At 43.1% G+C, this 24,219-nt stretch overlaps 1 protein-coding gene and 1 pseudogene across 2 annotated transcripts in view; one reads left to right on the top strand and one right to left on the bottom strand.

Annotated features, from left to right (window-relative positions):
* Window positions 1-24,219, bottom strand: part of LOC146987478 (glutamate receptor-interacting protein 2-like) — a 187,957-nt gene that overhangs the window by 144,966 nt on the left and 18,772 nt on the right. The gene's annotated exons all lie outside the window — the stretch shown is intronic.
* LOC146987479 (E3 SUMO-protein ligase ZBED1-like) lies at window positions 3,108-4,539 on the top strand (annotated as a pseudogene).

Genomic DNA, 24,219 nt, shown 5'->3' on the forward strand with positions numbered 1-24,219 from the left:
TATTAGTCTCAGAGTCTCAGTATTGTTTGTTTTTCTCCAGTCATTGATGCAGCTGCTGAACCACGGCATTTTAAAGGGATAGTAGCATTTTTTTAAAGTGGGGTTGTATGATCTACAAATAGCCCCTAAGTACTTTAATTGCAGTAGAAGACTCTCTGCACTCCTCCCATTAGCAACGCCAGCCCATAAAAGCCCTGCCCAGAGATTTACAACATACATTGTTGTGAATGGACCCAAAGAAACGGCCTATTTTCGCGGCACTAAAAGAGGTTTTACCTGAAAAAAAAATACACAGTTCCATTGTTCGCTATAATATAATTTTTTCCAGCCCTTCAAAGTGCAGGAAAAACGTAGTTTTTATTTGGACCTAACCAACTCACGTATCCCTCCGCCCAGGGTTAGCGCCCGCCGATCAGCAGTTGGTTAGGTCCAAATAAAAACTGTGTTTTTCCTGCACTTTGAAGGGCTGGAAAAAATTATATTATAGCGAACAATGGAACTGTGTATTTTTTTTTCAGGTAAAACCTCTTTTAGGCCGTGAAAATAGGCCGTTTCTTTGGGTCCATTCACAATACTGTATGTTGTAAATCTCTGGGCAGGGCTATTATGGGCTGGCGTTGCTAACGGGAGGAGTGCAGAGAGTCTTCTACTGCAATTAAAGTACTTAGGGGCTATTTGTAGATCATACAACCCCACTTTAAAAAAATGCTACTATCCCTTTAATGCTGTAACTGATCTTATTTAGTCTGTTCATTATGTTTTCACCTGCTACAGCTAACAGTTTGTGAACTGCTAACCACCGCTACTCAAAGAGTGTGGTGTTGAACTAGCAATATACAGTAGGTGACGTCGCAGCACAGAGCTCATTTAAACGTGTTGTTAGCCACAGCACTAAAAGTCGCCATTAGAGGAGGGGGGGCACTCCCATGTGGAGCCTTGATGACACGTGCTGTAGCTAACACCTACTGATGTGAGAGGTTCAGGGGACATCATGAATAAAACTGCAACGAAAAGGACCTGAACGAAAGAGGGCTGACCCAAAAAATTCGAAGCTTCGAAGCTTTGTTCGTTGCCATGGTAATCGATCATGAAGTCCGTGATCGATTGTTTTTTTTTTCTTCCTTTTTTCCTTTTTGACACCGGTTCTCGGCAATTGTTACATTAAAATGAGTCGGCTACTTGGCATCCTGGAAACCTGCCTGATTTTGGAGATATGCAGTGTTTGCTGTTTGCCATTACTTTCATTATTTCCACTACGATCGCGCAACGCACCCCCTTGTCAGACGTTACGATCGCGCGCCCCCCCGGCCGTCGAAGCTTCGATTTTGATTGATTTTATGTCCACGAATATTCGATTATCAAAATATGATAATTGGGACAGCCCTAGAAGGAAAATACACGTGGAGAAAGAATGTAGCTGAAAAGTCACAAAATGTGCCGAAACTGAAGTCATCACTAAACAGGGTTCCTACAGCTTAAGCCAAGTTAAATTTAAGACTTTTTAAGACTTTTTTAAAGCCACTTGAAATGAAATTTAAGACCGACTTCATAATAAACACAAATGCAGAAAAAAGAAAAAAAAAAACACCACATCAATAACATAGGGTTAGAGACAATTTTACCCACTTTCCTATGTGATCCAAGGTAAAGTGACTGCTACATGAACATTGGATTGTGTCTCTTTCCAGCTGTCCTTTCAAAATAAATGCATAAAAAAAAAAAACACTGACTCGGGAGCTGGTGGCCGTGAGAAATTTAGCGTTAACGGCCACCACTAACTTCTCTATGTCGGAATGTTACCAATTATTTTGAGATTTGAGACTAATTACAACCATAAAATACCACTTACCATGTGTTAACATTTTTAAGACCTTTGAAAAATTGATTTAAGACATTTTAATGCCAATTAAGGCCTTGTTTTTAGATTAATGAATTCAATGCCTTTTAAGACTTTTTAAGGATCCGTAAGAACCCTGCTAAAACAATGACAGACAACAGGCAGCACATCATCATCATCATCATCTGAAGCTGAACCAGAGGTGCTGCTGCTTCAAAAACTTTATCCGTGTCATATGATCCACTCGCGGAACCTTTTGTGTGTGGAACAACAACAGGTCCATGCCTGGAGGTTTATTTTTAAGGTTAATAATCCTGGAATCACTGAGCTGCTGATTAAAGCAACAGAAAACTCATTTTCCTAAACTTCCACTTTAATGTTTACTTTAGGTCTGTTTTAATTATTCGGTGTTGGCTTTTTAAACTTCAGTGCTGGCTCTGTTGTGTTAATGGAATCTGAGGCTCTTTATATTACCATGTCTGACTGTTAATGTTGTTTTCATTTACATTAGAAACAAACAGTGAATTTTTTAATGACTGGTAAAAGCAGCGCAGCATGACGACTCACCACAGCAGTAGTAAAGTCATAATTTTATTACTAACTTGAATATAGCAACAGCAGCAGCGGTTTCACTAATGAGGTCACAATAAAAAGCTTTAATGCATTGATACTATATTTAATATAAGCAGAGCCGATTCTCTTCTTTAATTATAATTTGTAAACTTCATTTATTCCCTGCCAAGCTCAAAACAATTAATTGACCTGTTTTACCAATAAATCAGGCTGATTAATCAGATCTAATTAAACTCTTGTAGTTAATCAGCAGAATGTGACACAGTAATGAATTTCTGATTAGGTCCAACTTCACAGAGAACTTTGAACTTTTAAGATTCAGTTTCCTGACATTTGCTGATTCAACTCACCTGTTCTCAGTAATTTATATTGAGTCATTGAGTTGTTGTTGTCTCAAATCAAGAAGCTAATGTGTCACAGAGTTTATAGCGCAGATAATGTTCAACTGTCTTTAAAACAATCAATAAAACATCAGACAACACAACTTCTGGAGCTTTAAGTTAGGTACAGTGTAGCTTAGGGATGCACATGGTTAACCGTTAACCGATAACAGGAACCTTGACCGATTAATACTATCGTTTTTTTTTATTTTTAGCTGGCCTACTTGTCAATCAACTCATGGGGGCGTGTCGACGCGTGCCATACGTGCAACACGTGCCTTTACGTGCTTTGCGCCACAGCCCACTTCACAGCAAAAATGAAGCGCGCAAAAAGGAGTTCTGTGTGGGACAATTTTGACCGCAAAGGAGATGAGGTAATTTGCAAACTATGCGGTACAGCACTGAAATATTCAAGCAGTACCAGTACAATGCAGTACCACTTGCGAAACAAACACCCAGGAACAGATGATGGAGGACCATCACAGCAAACTTTGCCTTCCATGATGGCAGGGAGAAGATGCGACGCACGGCGGTCTGAGGAGATCACACAGAAGATTTGTACAATGGTGGAAAAAGACATTCTGCCTATCAGCGTGGTCAGTGGCGATGGGTTTCAGGAGCTACTGGGCTATGTCGAGCCTAATTACCAAATCCCATCAAGACCGACCATTACCCGTCGATTAGAGGCTCGTTTTGAGGAGAGGAAAAAAGAACTGAAAACGCAACTTGCAAGTACTAAGTTCGTGGCTGGACGGACTGCTGGACCGCGCTCACAACAGAGAGCTATCTGACAGTTACATGTCACTATATCGATGAGGACTGGAAAGTTAATTCCGCCGTCCTGTTAACGCAGAGTATGCCAGGTAGACACACAGCTGATAACCTCACAGCTAAACTAGTTGATGCGGTGGAGACGTGGGGACTTAGTGGGAAAGTGTCTGCATGCGTCCACGACAACGCGCGCAACATCGTGGCAGCCAACTCTCCCGGACGGGTCAGCTGGGACTCGATCCCCTGTTTTGCACATACACTGCAGCTGGCGGTAAATGACGGATTTAACGTGTTTGTGCATCGGGTTATTGTTGCAGCGGGGCGGCTTGTCAGGCACTTCAACCACAGCACACCTGCATGCAAGGCACTGGAGGCCAAACAGGACCAAATGCAACTTCCGAAGCACAAGCTTATCCAGTCATGTAAAACGAGATGGAACTCTGTGTGTGACATGATGGCACGACTCCTTGAACAACGGTGGGCAGTGACAGCTGTTCTGTCCGACCGGACAGTTACCAAATTACAAGAAGCAAGAACCCTGGAGATAAGAGATGAACACTGGCAGATAATGGAGGAGATTTTGCCAGTGTTGGAGAAGCTGAAATGTGCGACTACTGTCATGTCCACAGAAAAGGACGTGTCAGTTTCGAACATTTATCCCATCACCTTCAGCCTTATCAACAAACACCTGATCTGCGCTGAAGATGAAAGCCCGAGAGTTAACGAGTTCAAGGCGAAGGTTCGGCAGTCCTTGTGTGACCGCATGGGGGTGAGCTAATTACCTATTATTATCATTATTATCATTATTATTATTATTATTCAGTGATTTGTTATGAATTAAAATGGGCATTAATTAGAATATATTTTTCACCACAGGTGGACACGGACGAGTTGGTGACCCACTGAGCACTGATCGCCTCTGTCCTGGATCCACGGCATAAACATCTGAGGTTTTTTTCTTCAGGGGAAAAAGAATAGCCTGGCTCTCGCCAGACCCTTGTAGTTCCGCAAAGCTCCACCAGAGGCGCTACGCTCAGCTTCACACAAGGGTCTGGACTCGAGGCCAATGCAAACTTCTTCCCCGGAGCAAAAAATAATGAACCAATCAGGATCGCCGGGTGGGACTTTCTGAGGTGTGACGTAGCGCTGAAGCGACTGTTTGAGTCAAACAACAATGGCGGCTCGCAGTGAGGAGTCGTGCGTTGGCATTGATTCTGCTATTTCAACTGTTTTGTCGAATCTATCGAATATTAATTCGTTGAAAGATGAACAGAGAACGATGTGAGTGGCTGAAGTAGCACGTCATTCAAGATAACGGACAAGTGGTTTATCCAATCACATACAAGATTTTTTAACAAGGCCCCGCCTCTGAAATGAATCGCCTATAGAGCAGTCCCAGACCCTTGTGTGGAGCTCAGCGTAGCTTTGCGGAACTACAAGGGTCTGGCGAGAGCCAGGCTAGAAAAAGAAGCCACAAAAGCAAAACTACTTGAACTCTGTGCTAACATGGAAGCGACCACTGGAAATGATGAAGATGAGCCTGTCGCTGCAGGTGAAGAAGGGGCAGGTGGTGCTGCCGGGGAGAATGAAGACACAGCGGTGCCTGCTGCCCAGGCTGGAGTCCGGCGCCGCCAGGACAGTGCCATGATGTTGCTCCTGGGAGACGACTACAGCTCCCCTAAACAAGGAGATGAGCCAGAAGCAGAGGTGGACACCTACATGAGAGACAATCTACCATCGCTGGACACTGATCCCCTGGAGTGGTGGAAAATCCAACAGAAGGACCTTCACATAACGACTGATGCTGGAACCTACCACTGGTTTACAGCCAGATACAAACAACAGGCAACAAGAAAAAGATGATGATGAAGAAAAAAGAGAAGCAGAGTGTGTGCACCAGCCTCCATCTCTGCATCAAAACAAACACACTCTGAACTTTCACCCCTCAACATTCAGACAGTCTCCACTGCTCTGCACCATCAGAGCTATTTAAATGCTAATCAATTCATTAGCAAGAACATCATCATGGTCTCAGAGCAGTTCACTATGAATCAGTCAAACACCCAAATGGGGAGAGGACATTAGTTTTTAAATGTGGGCTGATTGAATCTTCATTCTCAATTTCATAATGAAAGTTTTCCCAGTGCACTCCCCCAATCAACACACACACACACACACACACACACACACACACACACACACACACACACACACACACACACACACACACACACACACACACACACACAGCCTCTCTCCTCTCCTCTTCTACTCTGTCTTTATCTTGTGCTGCTCACTCTCTCTGAGTCAATCACTGCATGTAATGAGACAGTGCGCACGGACACACACACACACACACACACACACACACACACACACACGGAGACACACACTCTTGTGCTGCTACAATCAGCCACACATACAGGAGTCTGGAAGAAATTAGCTCTGTTAATTCATTCTCATTGTCTCCATGTATGGTAATGTCTTGGGGGGTGGGGAGGGGTGAGCCTGCGAGATGAGGTGGGGTGGGGGGGTCGGGGGGGTGAAACTTCAAAACCAACTGCAGTGTGCAGCAATATAGGAACAAACAGTGCATTACAGCTCCAGCTTAATTATTATGCTAATGGTTCAGCCCGCAGGGCTCAGCACTGATGTAACGCTCAGAAACACACACACACACACACACACACAGTTTCTCCTGAATGTATTGGTTTGTGAGGTTTTTTTTCAGTTTATGTGATTATTGTTTTTTTTTTTCTTTTCTCTCATTGCTCAGACAGCAGGGAGGAGGTGGTGGGGGGGGTGAGGAGAATTTCAGCTCACGACAACAACGATGGAAGGAAAATGTTTTGTACTGACTGAAAAACTGTATTCATTAACATCTATAGTTAAAGTTTGTCTGCTCAGTCTGTGGCCTCATGTTACACATTCAGCTCCCTGGGCTCAGAAACATCAACACAACATTATCATGTTGTCATCAATTTGTCAAACAGCTCAAATCTCTACATTTAAATCCCTCTTTTCAGCATCAAACATCTGCATTTCGTTGCCTTGTTCTCTCAACATGTGCAATGACAAAACAGTTGAATCCAGTGTTTCCCATACATTCATTCATTTGTGGCGGCCCGCCACAAATGAATTACGTCCGTCACGACCGACGCAATATCGTTCCCTTCATTCATCTCCGCATTGCGCTGTTTCTCCGTTGTTGTCGTTCACACACACACACACACACACACACACACACAGAAGCGTGCATGCATGACAGTAGTGCGCGGTAAAAGTGAAACTCGTACGGTCCAATCGCCGCTGTAGTTCAGTTTACAGGTATGAGGTGTATGAGTGTAAAGTGAGTCTCATCGCATTTCAGTCGACCTTTTGCAATGTGTTTATTGTGCATGTTGATATTGCAGCCCTACAATCAATCAATCAATCAATCAATCAAACACTGAGACCTGTGGCTGTGGAGTTGCAGTGTTGGTAATGACCCAGCCCCAAAGGCCGAGGTTTGGACAAACTGACAGTAATACACATGTGACTGGACAGATGTGCACAGCTGTTTGCTTTCTGATAAATTGATTTGTTGTTGGTTTAGAAATTATTTTCTCCACCTTCTCCAACTATGTAATTTGAAAACACTTTATTTTGTCAATTCATTTTTTGCTTGCTAACACTGACAGTGTTCAGACCGTCTGTCCCACTGACTGCTGTGTTTCAGTGATCCTTCATGTGACATGTTGTGATGTTCCTCGTTCCTCTGGCCTCTTGATCTCTGAGCTCTGTGTTCAGGCTGGTGCAGCCGGTCGGCAGCAGAATCTAACTCAGGCTCGACAGGAGGAAGAAAAGTGCTGCAGTGTAGTGAAACATCTTGTGGGACTGCACCAGGCTGCTCCGCCTCCTTCTGCACCACCTCACTCAGGTGGAGGGGGCTTTAAATGTGAAAGGTAAAGCAGCACCCGGTCTGGGGCAGTAAACGCATCCATCAAACTGTCGGCAGGCGCGGGTCACACCCACGAACGCCTGTCAGGAAAAAACTGGATCTGAGCAGAAGGTGAAATTAAATGTGGAGCTCAGTGGCCCAGGAGTCGTTGGGGCCCGTGGGGGCTGGTGAGGGGGAGTTGGGGGGGGGGGGCGGCTTTTTGAAATTCAGTTATAGCAGAGACACATTTTAGCGTTGAGGCGCCGCCAATCATCCTGCTGCAGAGGAGAGAGAAGAGGAGGGCAGCGCCCCTGCTTATGCAAATGATGCAGCCACTGCCAATCAACAAACACTGTGTGTCTGTGTGTGTGTCATGATACCCACCTCGCTCTCATGGACTCAACGTCTCAGTGACGCCTCGCCTTCACCTCCACTCAGGATGAGCTGATTGGATTTTGGTGACTGAAGGTCAAAGTTCAGTGTGACCTTATAAAACACTTTTTAGCCGCAACTAGGGATGTCACAATTACTTGTTTTCACAATTAATCGCGGTATTAAACGCCACAATTCATTGATCGTAAAGATTCCTGAATACCATCACTTTCCAAAAAAAGATTCTGTCTGAACTGTGTCGGCAGATGAGCGCCAAAGTAAAGGTGAATGCACAGATACTAACTAACGTAGCATTGAATTAGTAGGAATTTAAATACTAGAGTGTCATTTGTAATTTTAAAAAAAAGATTAAAATTAACTTAAACATTTGGTATGGATGACAATTAATGACTTGACACACTTAATGACACTTTACCTGGCGGATTAATAATTGGTTATCTATTAATAGATATTTAAACTATTTTACTAATGTATATTTTAACTATATTTGATTTTACACATTAATAGTGTTGTGAAATTACTTAATGCATAATAATCGTGATAATCGTAACACCGTGATTATTTCTCTGACAATAATCGTACCAAAAAAATCTATTATCGTGACATCCCCAGCCGCAACTGGACTTCACGAAGCAGTTACCAGTCTGAGCGGAGAAGGAAACAACCACAAGGAGGAGACTCTGGTGTGTGTCCGTTCACATGGATACAGTCTGACAAGGTGGAAACGCCAGCGGTGCCTGCGGTGCCTTCACTGTATCTGTTGGGTTATTGTCGGAGCAGCGGCAGACGGCGAGCAGGCCGCCGAGTTTCACTTCAGTCTGTGACGTCACCTCGTCTCTCATCTGCTACTGTCGTTTCACCTGCAGCTCACATCCAAACCAGAACAGTTTAGACTCTGACAGGCATCATGTTGAGTGACAGGCGGCTTCCACGCTGCTGAAGTTTGTTTGTCTTCACCTCAGAGTGACGGACACACACACACAGACACTGCACACACACGCTGCTCGGGGCTTCGTCTCTCTGGACTTGGCTGCAACATGGTTCCTCTGCACAGCCACAGATCACCAGTGAGCCCTGTAGATGTGACAAGATGTCTCTGTGGCCCACACCAGCTCCAGATGGGGAGCAGAGGAGGTTGATGAAGCTTTTCTCTCTGCACCACTGTTTTTATTCATTTTGAAATTGAGAGTCAGTCACAGATTCACATCCATTACATCACATCACATCACAGGGCGTCACTCACTCACTCACTCACTCACTCACTTTCCCATCAGGCTAATTCAGAAACAGCAACATGCACGTCGCTAAGCGTGACCTTAAACCTCTTTCAAAATAAAAGAAAGTCCCTAAGCTCTGGTCAGGAATCATCGTTTGTACATGAGACGTGCTAATAAAATAAAAAGTAATGAAATGATGCTGCAGCGTCCGGTGCTAATGATCCTATATGCTAATGGTTTCATCTGAAACTGGCAGCTGAGCAGATGATGAAACATATGGGCAGAGACAGAGGCCCAGAAGGGACAATTCACACCACAACACAATCTGCATATATAAACAGTTTCCTGAAAAAAAAAATAAAAAAAGTGTCTGCAACCTGCAAATCCTCCAGATTAATCAGTAGTGTACAAACTGCTCCGTGGTCCGAGTCTGAGAGCTTGAGGGAAATGCTCTCACCCGGAGATAATGAATTACTTGTTAAAGTTAAAACCTTAAGATAAAGTTTCAATATTGTGGCAAAGTAAACTGTTGTTTTAACCATCACTTAGCATCTGCTCCACCTCTCATGTCTTTATCTAAAGATAAAAAACTAAACCAGAGGTGATAAAACAAGTAAAGAAGATGAGGAGGAGGAGGAGGAGGAGGAGGAGGAGGAGGAGGAGAGGAGGAGAGGATGACGACGACTCTGGACAGGACTGGAGCACATTTGAAATCTGAAGATGGCAGAGACACAGATGGAGTTTTCCCAGTGGACTGTGTGTTAGTGATGACGGGCCTGACAAAGTGTCACCGCTTCGTATCGACCGAACCGTCCCAACGACCGGATGAGTTTGAAGAGACAACAACACTTCCTGTTAGGAACGTTTCCTGGACTGGTGTCGAGCTACTGAAGTGAAGCGAGAGCTGAACGAGACGAGTCTGAGGCAGGAAGTGACACAAACACAAAAAGTGACGTCAGAGATCAAAGCTGAAGAGGTGACGCTGCAGGTTGGGTTGTTAAATAATAAAACACACCTGTCAAAAGATGCAGTGACTCTGAAGGTCAAAGCGTTGCATCTTCAGAGAACATCTTCATCGGTTTGACGACACAGGAGCTGGAAACACTCACAACAGGGTGTGTTGTGTTGTGGACACTAAAAAGAGATGAACATGGATGGGACTATCAACACAATTCCAATCCGACCCCTCACGGACTCACTGACTTAGAGGTGCGTTCACGGGAAGTCCGTGAGTGTATGAGGGCTGTTCCGTTGTCAGATCATCAAGTCAGTGAGTCAGTGAATGAGCCCTTACTGCCCCCCCCCTCTCCCCTTACCGTAAGTCAGCACCGATGCTGACTTTGGGTAGGGGAATTACCCACAGTTCATAGCGTTGTGAAGTCAAACACATGGAATGCCGTCGGAACGCGAGTGTTAAAAAAAAAAAGAGTAAATTAACACACATAGTCAGAGAGAGCTCCACCGCTCTCTTTATTGTTAATGGACAGGAGCAACAACAAAGAAAGAAAGAAAAAAAAAAGAAGCAGTTTACTGTCAGTGTTAACGTGCAGTTTGTGATTATTGATGACAATTTGAGCAGATCTGATCCAGGAATATTTTGTTTTGAGTCCGTCCCACTCACACACCTTGTGCGGAGTTAAAAACATGTTGTTGTCTAGGTAACGTGTGGTGAGAGTGTGTAAGTGCTGTTCCATTCAAGTTTACAGCATCTGGACCCTCACAGACTCTCACACTCTGTCACTTAGAGCTGACGTCACTTTAGTCAGTGAGGGTTCAGGGCCGGAGTCTTTAGGGAAAGGATTGGAATTGGGCCCAAGTGTGTCTCAGTAGGTCCGTCACTTATTTGTGTCCCCTAGGAACACTTCCTGTGACATCAAACTGATCAGGACATTATCTGTTTATGCTTTAACTTCATCCTCAGATTTGATCAGGTTCCTTTTGATCTGAATCTTTCAGATACGTTCATTTTGAGAACTTTCTACTTCAATGTATCTTTCTGGTGTTCAGACATTAGTGTGTCAGTTAAAGACCCACTCCCGTGAAAATCGTGTTTTTTGAGCTTTTCACATGTTCCTGTGGCATTTTTCTTGTGTTAGAGCACTTATCAGCAGAGAAGGAAGTGCAAAATTGCATTTCAGAGTTTTTCTGCCTTCAAACTGCTGTGAACCAATGGCAGACTCAAACTGGCAGTTTCAGGAAGACTGGAGTTGAGGGTGTCACAGCTCCAGGGGAGGGCACTAGTGCTACAAGCTCCCGCTGGCTCAGAGGTGAAAGGCTTGGCAGCTCGGTGTAGCTGTCAAGGTATAATAGGTATAGCTCACCTGGTAGAGCAGCTTGCACTGTGAGCAAGGACTATGCACCAGTCTGGGATCGAATCCCAGTGTGGAGTTTTACGTTAAACGCGCTGAATCTGTAATTGTACAATGTCCAGCTGTCAGCGAGCGGGGGGTGGGGTGCGAGGAGGTGGCTGGGCGGGTGCAGAGCAGCGCAGTCTCCGCCCACCCCCCAGAGGTGCATTGCTAATGTGCATGGCTAATGAGCTGGTTTTAAAATGGCCGAAAAGGGTCGCGGGAGTGGGACTTTAAAGTGAAATCCTCCTCCTCCTCCTCCTCCTCTTGATGAGAGGACGGCTGCCCCTGTGCCTGCTGCAGTGATTCATTAGCTCAGCTGTGATCTCTGGACCAGCTTTATTTGTCGACGACTTTAATCACAACGTTCGGGCCGAGCGGTCAGAGAGCTGATAGAGAGGACGGCCGTAAAAACACATCAGCCACAACCAAACAGGCCAATCGCTGCTCATTAATTAGCTCTGTGGCACCAGGCATGTCCATGTGTGTGTGGGTGTGTTAGTGAGAGAGACAGAGCATGAAGGTTGCCTCTCTCCTGGCTCTAACATTTATGATGGGTCATTCATGTCACGTCTGTGGACACACACAGACACACAATTTCATCACTTCCTGCCTCGTCTGTGTTTATCAGCTCAGACTACAGCCTCTGCCTAAACAATTTCTGACATCAAAGTAAAACTCTGAGGATTTAATCAATTAATTTTCACTTAAAACCAATGTGTTACGGTGTGGCCGGCCCTGCAGCCTCCTGTCGCCCTGTGTTTAGCTCCACTGGAGCAGCTGGAACTTTAGAAGGCGGAGCTTCTGGTTCATATTGTGTTGAGTCTAGCTGTTGTAGGTGGAACCAAAGTAACATAGTGTTAATCTTGTCCCAAAGAGACACCATGAGCCGTGATCACAGCCTGTCGAGTCTCACCTTGTGACGCCACGCAGTGCTACATTCAAAGACTTAAGGCCTTTGCACACTCAGTCCGTTTTTGTCGTCCGAAATTGCCGCACGTCAAAAAATAAATTCGACCTCATGTTGTGTCGATCATGTTTACACACCGAGTCCCAAACTTTCGTCCGTCATAAAAGTTTTCGGAACAGGTTCGATTTAATGCGTTTTTTGCCTCCGTGAAAAGTCTTTTGACCAATCACATCAGAGTTTCGAGGCCGGACAGAGAGAAAGAAGGGAGGGTGGGGAGGGGGATCACCGCTGAGTGTGTGTCTGTGTGTGTGTGTGTGTGTGCGCCAGCCGCTGTTCAGGATCATGGAAATTGTCCGTCTTCTGTTTAATGTGTGAGCTAATAATCAATATCTATCAAACTGGACCACTGACATCCTGAGATAAACAGTTGAAGTGATCATGATAGTTCTGCTGCTCATTTACAAGCAGCAGATTGGCTCCTCTCAGGATGGACACAATATTTAAATTTTTCTCTTTCATTTCTCAACAAGTGAGAGAACCACAAAGCGTGACGATTTTGTCTCCCTCTCCGAAATTTGGAACACAAAATAAAAACGCATGCGAATAAAACGCAACGGACTCAGTGTGCAAGGAGCCTGCGCGTAACCTTTTTTGTCGGATGACGGATACGAAAAACGCATGCGAAAAAAACAGACTCAGTGTGCAAAGACCTTTCATGTGACATACTGGAGTTAACCAGTCACTGAAACCACCGCACCAGTCAAAGTTTTCGTTTTTTGTTTTTTCTGGCTTATTTTGAAAGGACAGCTAGTCTAGTCTCTCTAGTTTATGGGGCACCTGATTTACCAAGTGAGCTATAAGACGCCTGCGGTTAAATACTGTGGCCAACGCACAGTAACAGTCTACCGGTTACCATGACCATACCGGCGAGCTAGCGTGTGCTTTTTTGTTTATGATTTCCTTTCCTTCTGCGCTAATGCTCTCACTATATGCAGTTCTGTTGTCAATAAACACGCATGGCGACGGTGCTGCAACCGAACTACACCGACTACACTGACCATGGGGTGTGGATCCAGCAGTGAGACAATCCACATACATCAAACGTTACTACAGAAATAAACATGTTTACAAAACTGTTTTGGTCTCTACAGCTAATTTACACACTGAAGTTGCAGCTCCACACAGATCCTTCCACTTTGTCCATATTTGGATTAGCTGAGCCTTAAAGGGATAGTTTTACCCAAAATTCAAATTTCACTCATTATCTACTCACCGGCATGTCGACTAAGGGCTGGGAGAAGTTTCAGAGTCCTCCGTGCCTTCTCTGAGTCACTTTTCTTCGTCCAAAAAGACACACCAAAAAACATCCAAATACCTCCATGCTGCTCGTCTGTAATGTCCATCTTGTATTGAAGCCCCAACATGAGAAACTGTTACGAAAAAAATTAAATAAGTCTATATTTCAAGCTTGTTTGTAGCGGAAGCTCCCACTTCACTGCTTTGCCTGTGTCTGTGCAAATCGACACCCAGTTCACGGCTCCACAAATCGCGCGAGATTCCGGCAGAGCTTCCGCTACAAACAAGCTTGAAAGATAGACTTATTTAATTTTTTTCTGAACAATTTCTCATTTTTGGACGAAGAAAAGTGAGGCCCATTCGCAACCATCATATGGACATGCAGTGCTGCACGGAGCCCCGCTGTAACTCAGAGAAGCCACGGAGGACTCTGAAACTTCTCCCAGCCCTTAGTCCACATGAGGGTGAGTAGATAATGAGTGAAATTTGAATTTTGGGTAAACTATCCCTTTAAGGGCTGGAGTCAAAGCCTGCCAAGATGGCGGTGGTGGGCAGCTCACTCTGTCCTTCAGAAACCTGTGGGTGGAGTCACAGAAGTGACGTCAATCTTTTTTGCTGAATGTGGATTCGACCCAGCAGTGTCTGGTGAAACCCCGCCTCTACAGCGGCGGGTGGACCAGACCTTGATTGCCATGGTAATGTAGAGGGCTGGAAACAGTTAGAAACAATAGGTATAAGTAGAAACAGTAGGAGAAAATAGATAGGAAAAACAGGCACCCTACTATCATTTTTTATTATCATTTTTCATTTATTTTCATTCAGCATTCACTTGCACTCACACTAATACACTGCTAGGTAATTTCATAATATTGAAGAAACAGTGTTGGTTAAAAACTTGTTAAAACCAAATTCATTTATTATTTAATGATGATAAAAGATATGGATTAGAGAACATGATAAAATGTCTCTGATTAATAGTTAAAAATGTATTTACTCAATGTGTCCGAGTTAAACAATAGAGTGTTGTAAGACAGATGAATATGTGAATAATTTGTTGTGTGATTCAATGCTATAAAAATGGCCATCTGATATAATAACGGGACTGAAGCTCAGGCCATTAGCTTTCATGATTCTGTAGCGATGTTGATGCCTGAAGTTAGGATTTTCATGTAAACAGGAAGAATAAATCCTGCTGCCGTGAAGTTAACACCAGCACAACGTGTATCTCCTTTATTCTTACCACAGACTACGACTACAGTCTCCCTGGCTATCCAGCTAGGGAGGCAACAGTAACAGAAATGACAATGAAACCCAACTACAGATCAAAGTGACCTGCTGCACTGTACGACTGCCACATTTTTGCACACGTGGCATCATCACTACTTCATTACAGTCTCCATGCCAGCATACTGGTGATGATGAGCCATGTTCTCTAGCACTTTGATGCCTTGCTCATGGGCACAGACGGCACAACAGAGAGGAGAGCTCCTCCTCCTCCTCCTCACGTTGATCTCATCCCCATCTCTGATTTATCTCCTCCCTGTCTGTGTCGCTCCTCTGAGCCAAGATCTGTTTCCTCCTGAAGCTCTTTATCAAACAGGTTCGTCAGAAACTGATCAGAAAACAGACTGATAAAGAAAAACAGAGATAAAAGAGGAGGAGCATCACAAACAACAAGATAAGACTTAGATCCTGTGTGTGTGTGTGTGTGTGTGTGCGTGCGTGCGTTCCAGGATCCATTTGGTTGGGACTGAGTGTGGGTGTTTGTGCGTGTTTTTATACAAATGGAAGTAATCTGTATGCATTGCTGTGCGTGTCTGAATCTGTTTGCAAGTGTGTGTGTGTGTGTGTGTGTGTGTGTGTGTGTGTGTGTGTGTGTGTGTGTGACCGTCCTCCCTGCAGCTGTGTACTCATGCATGGACGCCACTGAAATCTTCCTGCTTCTTCCGTCTATGGCCGTCCAACACAAACACTCTCTCTAAAAAACTCTGGAATATTGTTGTTCTTGAACGAGCCGCTTGTCTCACATTAACAGTCCAGTTTGTGTCTACACTCTCTCTTTCATCTCCTGAAACAAACAACCTTCTTCACCCACAATTATATATTTGTGTTTGTTGTTGACAGAAAATGAAAAGAAAGAAAGATTCTGGCTCAGCAGGCGAACAACCAATCAGACACGTTGGCTTTCTTCAAGATAAGTGAGACATCAGGTTAACAATAACAGTAGGCTACATGCGGACAGACAACCCATGGCCGCTGTTTTTTTTTTTTTTAAACTGTCATTATTTAAATCAGAAAACAAATCCAATATCTGTATCATCTCTGAAAGAATCAATAACATCATCTAAAGACCACAGAGACAAACACACGTCAGTCAGGCTCAGTTTCTGAATACAGGCTGTGTGCTTTTCTCTGTGGACTGAGTTATACTGTATTAGGGTTGCAAAGGGGCAGGACATTTCCAGTAAATTTCCGGCAAATTACCAGAAACTTTCCATGGGAAGTTAAGCTGGGGAATTTTGGAAATATTCCAAATTGGAAACTTTCCATGGGAATTATGGGAATTTATAGGAATTAACTGGAAATTGGGGATAATTTAAACAAACTGTATCATATCCAAACAGGAATGTAAATATTTTGTTTTGTAATAAGCAGACATCCATGCAAAATAAAAACATGACATCTCCCCCCCCCCCCAAGTTCCCCGTTAAGGGCCAACCTTGTAAATTTTCGGATTTATTCCCGTTTATTCCCATATATTTCCGTTAATTCCCATATATTCCCATTTATTCCCATATATTCCCGTTAATTCCCATATATTCCCGTTTATTCCCATATATTCCTGTTATTCCCATATATTCCCGTTATTCCCCATATATTCCCGTTAATTCCCATATATTCCCGTTTATTCCTGTTATTCCCATATATTCCCGTTATTCCCCATATATTCCCGTTTATTCCCATATATTCCTGTTAATTCCCATATATTCCCGTTAATTCCCATGGAAATTTTCCAACTTTGAAAATTCCCAGAATTTTGCAACCCTATACTGTATTAATATAGAACCAGAGCTTATTTGGACATCTACCTGTATACTGTACGGAGCTTTGATATAAATCAAACAGTGCTGCACGGGTACAGGGGCGCATGACGTCTGTCCGACTAACCATTTCTCCGACCATACATTTCTTTATTTTTGCGTCCATTAGTCCGACCTCCCGTTTCTCCGACTTAAGTAGCCCTAACCCTTAACCTTACCCTAAACCTAACCTTAACACTGTAGAATGGGTAGTCGGAGAAATGAGCCGTCGGACTTTTGGGCAGTCGGACTGATGTATGCTCCCCCTGGTACAGTAGGTAATATGTGTCGAGGAAGTTGCAGAATATAAAAATAAAAGAAAGAAAGTTGAAGAAATACAGAATAAAGAAACAGAGTGGGGACAAAGGAGTCGAGTGCAGTCTGAAGTGGTTTATTGACCAGTTCTAACAGAGAGAGATGATTCAGAGAAAACTGAGAGACACAATCACTTCTTATCGACTTCCACTCTGAACACGGGCCAACACGCACGCACGCACGCACACACACACACACACACACACACACACACACACACACACAGACGTACACTCTCTCTCTCTCACCTATTGTCTGATAAATGGCAGCAGAGGAATTTAATGATAATTGAGGTCGTTTCATCGGAAATCACATGATGACTCCACATATTACAGCTGCAAGCACTCACTCACGCGCGCACACACACACACACATAGCTCTGTAATGGCTGTGGTAAACTTCTCTGTGTGTTTTTTCTCTGAGCTGTTTTTTTTTTGTTAAACCAGAGGTACAGATGTGAAAATATTTATGTGAAGCTCCAGAAAACAAGAGAAAGACTCGAATCAAAGGAGCCTTAAAACATCACAAGCTGCCATCAACACACACAAACGCACGTTTCATTTCATCGCTGCTGCTCACACTCACATATGCGCGCGCACACACACACACACACACACACACACACACACAGACACACACACACACACACACACACAGACACACACACACACACACACACACACACACACACACACACACTGTTGTAGAACAGACTGACAGACAGATCTACAGCAGCAGTTTAACCCCAACCCGCTTTATGCAAGAGTTCAATAAAAAAAAGTCCTGGAAATCCTGAAGAACAGTTCAAGATAAAAGAGAAAATTAGTGCAGAATAAAATTCAGTGATGGCGCTGAATCACTTCAGTCATGGTGGTTTTAAACAGAACAGGGTCAGAATCACATGAGTTCTGGCATTTAAACACGGCCCAACATTTCCCAAGATTCAGTGCACACTAGGACACACTATGAATGTGTAAAATCAAATATAGTCAAAATATAATTACATTTCTCATTGTTTACACAAAATATTTCAAGTATCTATTAATATATGACCAATTATTAATCCCCAGGAGAAATGTTTTAAGTATTCAGGTCATGAATTGTTATCTATACCCAATGTTTACGTTTATATTAATCATTTTTTGTTTTATTTTGTGTTTTTTTTAATACAAATGACACTCTAGCATTTAAATTCCTACCAATTCAATGTTACGTTAGTTAAATGGACCAGTATCTGAGCATTCACCTTTATTTTTGCGCACATCTGCCGATACGGTTCCAACATCAAATTTTTGTGAAAGTGACGGTATTTAGGAATCTTTACGATTAAATAATTGTGGCGTTTAATACCACGATTAATTGTGAAAACAAGTAATGGTGACATCCCTAGTACACACTGGTTATGAAAATAATGGGAGGTAGTGATGTCAACAGAGCCTGTATGCACCTCATGCGTTGACCTGGTGATGCAAACAAAAAATCGTTTAACATTTAACCCTTTAATGACACTCTGAATGTTACTCTAACATACCGTAGATGACCATTTATTAGCCCGGGCGTTTAATATGCTAAATCGACTTGGACCCCAGGCGTTTATAAGAACCAGGCGCGTATTTGCAACAGGCTACAATTTATTTTTGCAATGAGCAGCACCAGACCATCATGCAAAGAACAAGGTGGTCACCGTAGGACCACTTGAACAAAACTACTTTTTTCCCGACACATACCTATATCTTTATTGACATCAGACAATAAATACAAAGACAGTTTGTCTGTGTTACGGGGAGCTGATCAGAGCAGCCAATCAGATCAGTGTTATGAACGATAGTGGGATGTGGAAGGGGGGAGAAGTGGAAGGGGGGAGAAGTGGGGGGGCGGTCGATCGCGGTCATTTCAACACTGTACATTAGCGCATTTATCTATTTGTCTTTGTCTATTAGTAGTCCAGCGCGACCTGTCCCGCTAGCGCACCTGTGTTTCTGTGTGTGTGTGTCCGCCTGCATGCGAGAGAGAGAGCGGGAGGAGGGGCTGACTGACAGAGGTAGAAGTCGCTGTTAAAAAAAACTTTTTTTTTCTGTGCAAGACTATGGTAAACACTTAATCGCCCGGGCGTTTAATTGAACCGGCGTTTATTCTGCCAAATGAGCTCGGATCCCGGCGGCTATTAGAGCACAGGCGCGTATTTGCGCGCGGGCGACTATTTGGTCATCTACGGTACCTCTGAAAATGACTTGAGAGAATCTGATGTTTTCTCTGACAACAGTTTAACATCAGAGGAGTTTGTAGAAATCTGTGACTTCAGCACCATGGACAGAGTCGACCCCACCGTGCTCACAGCGCTCTGCTTCCTGGGACGGGCTCATGAGTTCATGAGACAGATGTAGATATACTACGTGTCCCTGGTGTGGACAGATGTCTGCTGTAAATTCAACAGAGTTCTGGTTTCGGCCCAGAATCCTTAGCGGCTGGCTGGGACCAGTGTTTGAAGCTGTAGTCCCTCCCTGAGGCCAGCTTTACTGATATGAGTTTGTACCAGCTGATATCATCCCTCATATCACCACAAAACCATCTCAGAAATCCTTTAAATAACCAGAGAGACTCTCTCCAGTCACTTCACAGCCAACGATCATCATCATCATCATCATCACCAGAGATGGAAATGTACAGAATCTGTTCTCATGTAAGATGCTGCAGTTAAAAGCAGAGTCTCTTCCTCGTCGTTTACTCCTCCACTTCCCATTTTTCTACGGTGACGGAAAGTATGAGACATCTGTGTGAAGTAACAACCAAGAGGAGGAGCAGGACAAGGAGGGGGAGGGGGAGGGGGGGCACTGCGGGGCTTATTAAAAACCTCACCTCAAACAAAAGTCAGGAAATCAAAGGCAGTGACAAGCAGAGAGAGAAACACAACACAACACAACACAACACACCACTGCAGTCTGTAGTTTCTATCCTCTTCACTGTGTTCATTTTTATGAAGACTCATGTCGCTGTCTCTCTGTTTCTGTCACTGAACTCTGTTTCTCCTCCTCTCACCTGTGTCTCAGGTTTAGAAGGAAAAGGCACTAAAGGTCCTGAGGTCAAAGATGAAGGAGGATTCATCAGGACTTTGAGAAAACTTCCATGGTATGAATGAATGAATTTATTTATTTCGGTATATCAAGCTTATATAACCGAAAGGGTGTAGGTTGAAGCCAAAGCTTATATACCCCTACCCCTTTTACCTTAAAAAAAAAAAAAAATATATATATATATATATATATATATATACGCATTAATACAATAGGATCAGATCACAGACATTTGAAATTAATCAGTACACTTAAATTTCTGATCACAACAAAATAAAGAATTGTACACAGCGCATAACCCAAAATAGTACAAAATCATTTCATTAAAGTTTCATCAATCATTAAAGTTTTTTAAAGCTGACTAGAGTACAGCATAATTTAATATTTTCAGGACAATTATTCCAGATGTTCACCCCTCTAACAGAAAGACAGTGATTTTTTACAGTAGTTCGAGTCTTTGGTTTCTCAAATAATAGTGGTCTTCTCAGGTTATAACTGGAATCCTTCATTTTAAACAGATTCTGGATATCTGGAGGAAGAAGTTTAGTTTTTGCTTTGTACATGGTTTGTATTGTAATGTAATCAACTAAGTCCCTGAATTTCAAAATGTTAAGACGACTGAATAGTGAGTTGGTTGGCTCACGGAAAGGTTTATTACTGATGATTCTTATAGCCTTTTTTTGCAATAAAAAAATAGAATTTGTATTTGTTCTGTATGTGTTTCCCCAGACCTCAATGCAATATGTCATATAAGGGGCAATTAATGAATAATATAATGTGACTAGTGATTGTTGAGAGAGGAAAGCTTGGGCTTTATAAAGAATTGCAATAGATTTTGACATTTTGGATGTGACATAATTTATGTACTGTCTAATTTATGTCATGGTACTGACACAAAGAGTTTATTTAACTGAACTTTACTAATGAGACGTGAAGGATAAATCCTTGAACCACATGAACTAAACAAACACCTCTCAGCTCCACAGACCTTCACAAGTAACTCCTCCTTTATGGAGTGTAGGGGGCGGAGTCAGAGACTGCCAAGAAGACTGCTACAGCCTCTGTCTCTGCTTCACTGAATAACTGTCACATGAGCAGCATCATCCAAGTGTCCTCATTTAATTGGGCCAAAAAAAAAAAAAAGAGGAAAAAAATTACTGATCTGTGTCTACGCTTCAGTAGACACACAGACACAGACACACACACTTGACAGCAGTGTGACATCTTTGTCAGTGTCCTCGTCCGTGACTTGGATATCTGTTACAATTATAAAATGTACGAGCGACGATGAGTCATGGGTGTTTTTGTTTTCTGACATCAGAAGCTGCAGAGACCCGGTGACCTGAGCTCAGTGACCTTTCAACTCAGAGCTGTTTATTAATGATCTGATCCATGTGGAATATGAATATAATATCATAATCAGTCTATCGTGAAAAGACAAGAAAGAAAATACTCAAGCATTATAAAGGAAAGGACCTCCCATCCCTCCCCACCCCCTCAAGACACTGTTCTCCGTGTTGACTGACTGACTCGGTCACATCGAGCCTGCGGCTGCACTGGAGCTAAAATAGATCCATCATGGCAGCTACAGTTACCTACACCATCACTTCCTGCTCAGTGATTTTGCGTACAAAATAAAAGCCTGAAAAGTTTATTTTCTTTTCACTTTAATAGTTCCAGTGCTGTGAGCTTTTACTCTGCAGTTATACTCCATAGCTCCCGCTGTTCATCTGAAATAGTTCCCATACATTGTGTGATCAGAAAAAATAAAACAGCTATATATATAAAATGTGACTGTAACTGTTCACATGTGATCACTAAGTGTGTTTTATCAGTTTAATTGATCTATTTCTCGTATCAGCCTTAGATTTTATTTAGGGTGGGAACCTGAATGATCATGTTATCTCAGCATCCCTGATCCTTCACTCTCACTGGATCAGTGTGTCACTGTGTTGCTGTTTAAAGCTCCAGACAGTTGGTACTAAGCTGACCAAAGTGAAAGTAAACTTCAGTAAGACAATACTCCGTCAGATCCCTTTATGAACCTCTGCCAAGCGCCCAACACACACACACACACACACAGAGGCAGGCGCACGCACACAAAGTAGCCATAAACGCACCCACAGAAGGCATACCGTTTCCATAGCAACCGGACTGAGACTCCAAAATGATCGCACCTCTTTCTCTCACCATGAAACACACTCTTCTTGTGTGTGGCTGCGTGTGTGTGGAGGGAGGAAAAGAGGGAGTTGAAGAAGGTGTATCCTCTTGAAATTTCCGACCAAGTCGCGGACTTTACTTTCACTTTCGTCAGACGTGTAGGAGCTGTGATGTGCGGATCGATACTGAAATATCAATACTTCCGATATCAGGTCTGTGTGCTCAAAAATCGATTCTCAAAATATATGAAATATATGAAAATATCGATACTTTTGATACTTCATACATGCATTTCATTAACAGGAACATGGTAGAAAGTAACAAAACTATTGAGACCTTGTCTAAATGACATGCAGTTTTTAGGAACTACTTTTTCTTCCGCCTGGGTAAGTGCGTAATGCGTAACCCGCTGCTCACTCAACAGTCAGTCTGTCTCAGTCTGTGTAGACAGAGTCAATGGCGCAGTCATGTGTGGAGCTATTTCAGCTCCACAAACAGCGAGGACAGATATCTGTGGGAAAATTATAAATAATATTTTGGTTTAATGGTTTTATTATTTTACAATATGTTCTTTTTTTAGTGTTTGAAACACCATTTTCACATATTTTGTATGATTGTGTGAGTCCTCTGTTTTTTCAGTTGTTGTATTAGCTTGGCTATATTGTAAACGAGGCCACTACCTCAATATACTTCAGAGTTTAAAATAAATAGATACATATGTTACTCTGATGTCTTGTATCCTTAGGAAGCTATGACTTGAAATACACTACTTTTTTTTAGATTTACCAGGCACATTACGTGTATTTGCACAAAGTATCGGTATCGGATCGGTATCGATACCAGCCTGAATTTTACTCAGTATCGGATCAGAAAGAAAATTTGTGGTATCGAACAGTAGGAGCGACGATTGGCTGCTCCTCCTGCTCCCTCTACCCGACTGGTGGAGAATCATCGGTCGCGGTGGATTTGGGCAAATACGATTAACACAGGCTGTAGTAGGTGGAGCCAGAGGAGTTGGATTTGGTCCTAAATTACCCATTTAATGTCTGACCATCAGAATACAGTGACAGTTCCAGCAGATATGACTGAATCATTGTTACCAACTGAAGCTTTAAAGCTGTAAAACATTTGGTGCAAGCTGCAAGGTCCCTCCCTGCTCACTTCCTGTTTCTCTGAGGTTTAGAGGGCGTCATTTTGACGACGAGGCGCAGGTCAAACTGGAGGAGAGTGAAACTGACAGGGTGATGACAGACGTGCACACAACACACACACACACACACACACACACACTACTGCTCACCCTGTATTAATCTAAAATCATAGATGAGCAGAGTAACACAGGCCATCACCTGAAAATCAGAGTGTTGCCTTCTTCCTTCCACTTCCACGACTTAGAGCTGCTAAGTGGATCAGATCATCACAAATCAAACTGATACAGATAAAAAGATGACACAGCATGACTTGGTTTGATTTATGGAATCAACTCAAGCGGTTTCTGTGAATCAATAACTCTGACACACATCCAGCTGCATTTGAGCAAGGTACTAGGCACCTGACACCTATCAGCTCCTCCCAGCGTTCAAACAGGAACAATGTGGAAAGGCTTTTTATTTTTTAGTGACAGGTTGACAGGTGAAGCTTTAAAATCATAGACAATTCCTCTGGTAGTGTTAGAGTTAGACAACACCTCCACCTTTCAGGTATGTGTCAGCTTTCACATGACCTGCAGCTCAACTCACAGTGAACTCCTCCTTACCTCCTTCTGCTGCTGCTGCTTCCACCTGCAGAGGTGTGGGCTCATATATTACTGTGACGCCTCCATATCTGATCCCGGCTGATACCATCTCACAACCGTGTGTTGTTGTGCTGCAGTGTGTGAGCAGAGTGAACAGAAGTAGCACCGCCCCCCAGGTTATAACAAGTTTAGGATGTTAGTAAATGCAGATTAT

The sequence above is a fragment of the Trachurus japonicus genome, chromosome 5 (assembly GCF_045865225.1).
Source record: "Trachurus japonicus isolate A0001 chromosome 5, Traja_1.0".
Lineage (NCBI taxonomy): Eukaryota > Metazoa > Chordata > Actinopteri > Carangiformes > Carangidae > Trachurus > Trachurus japonicus.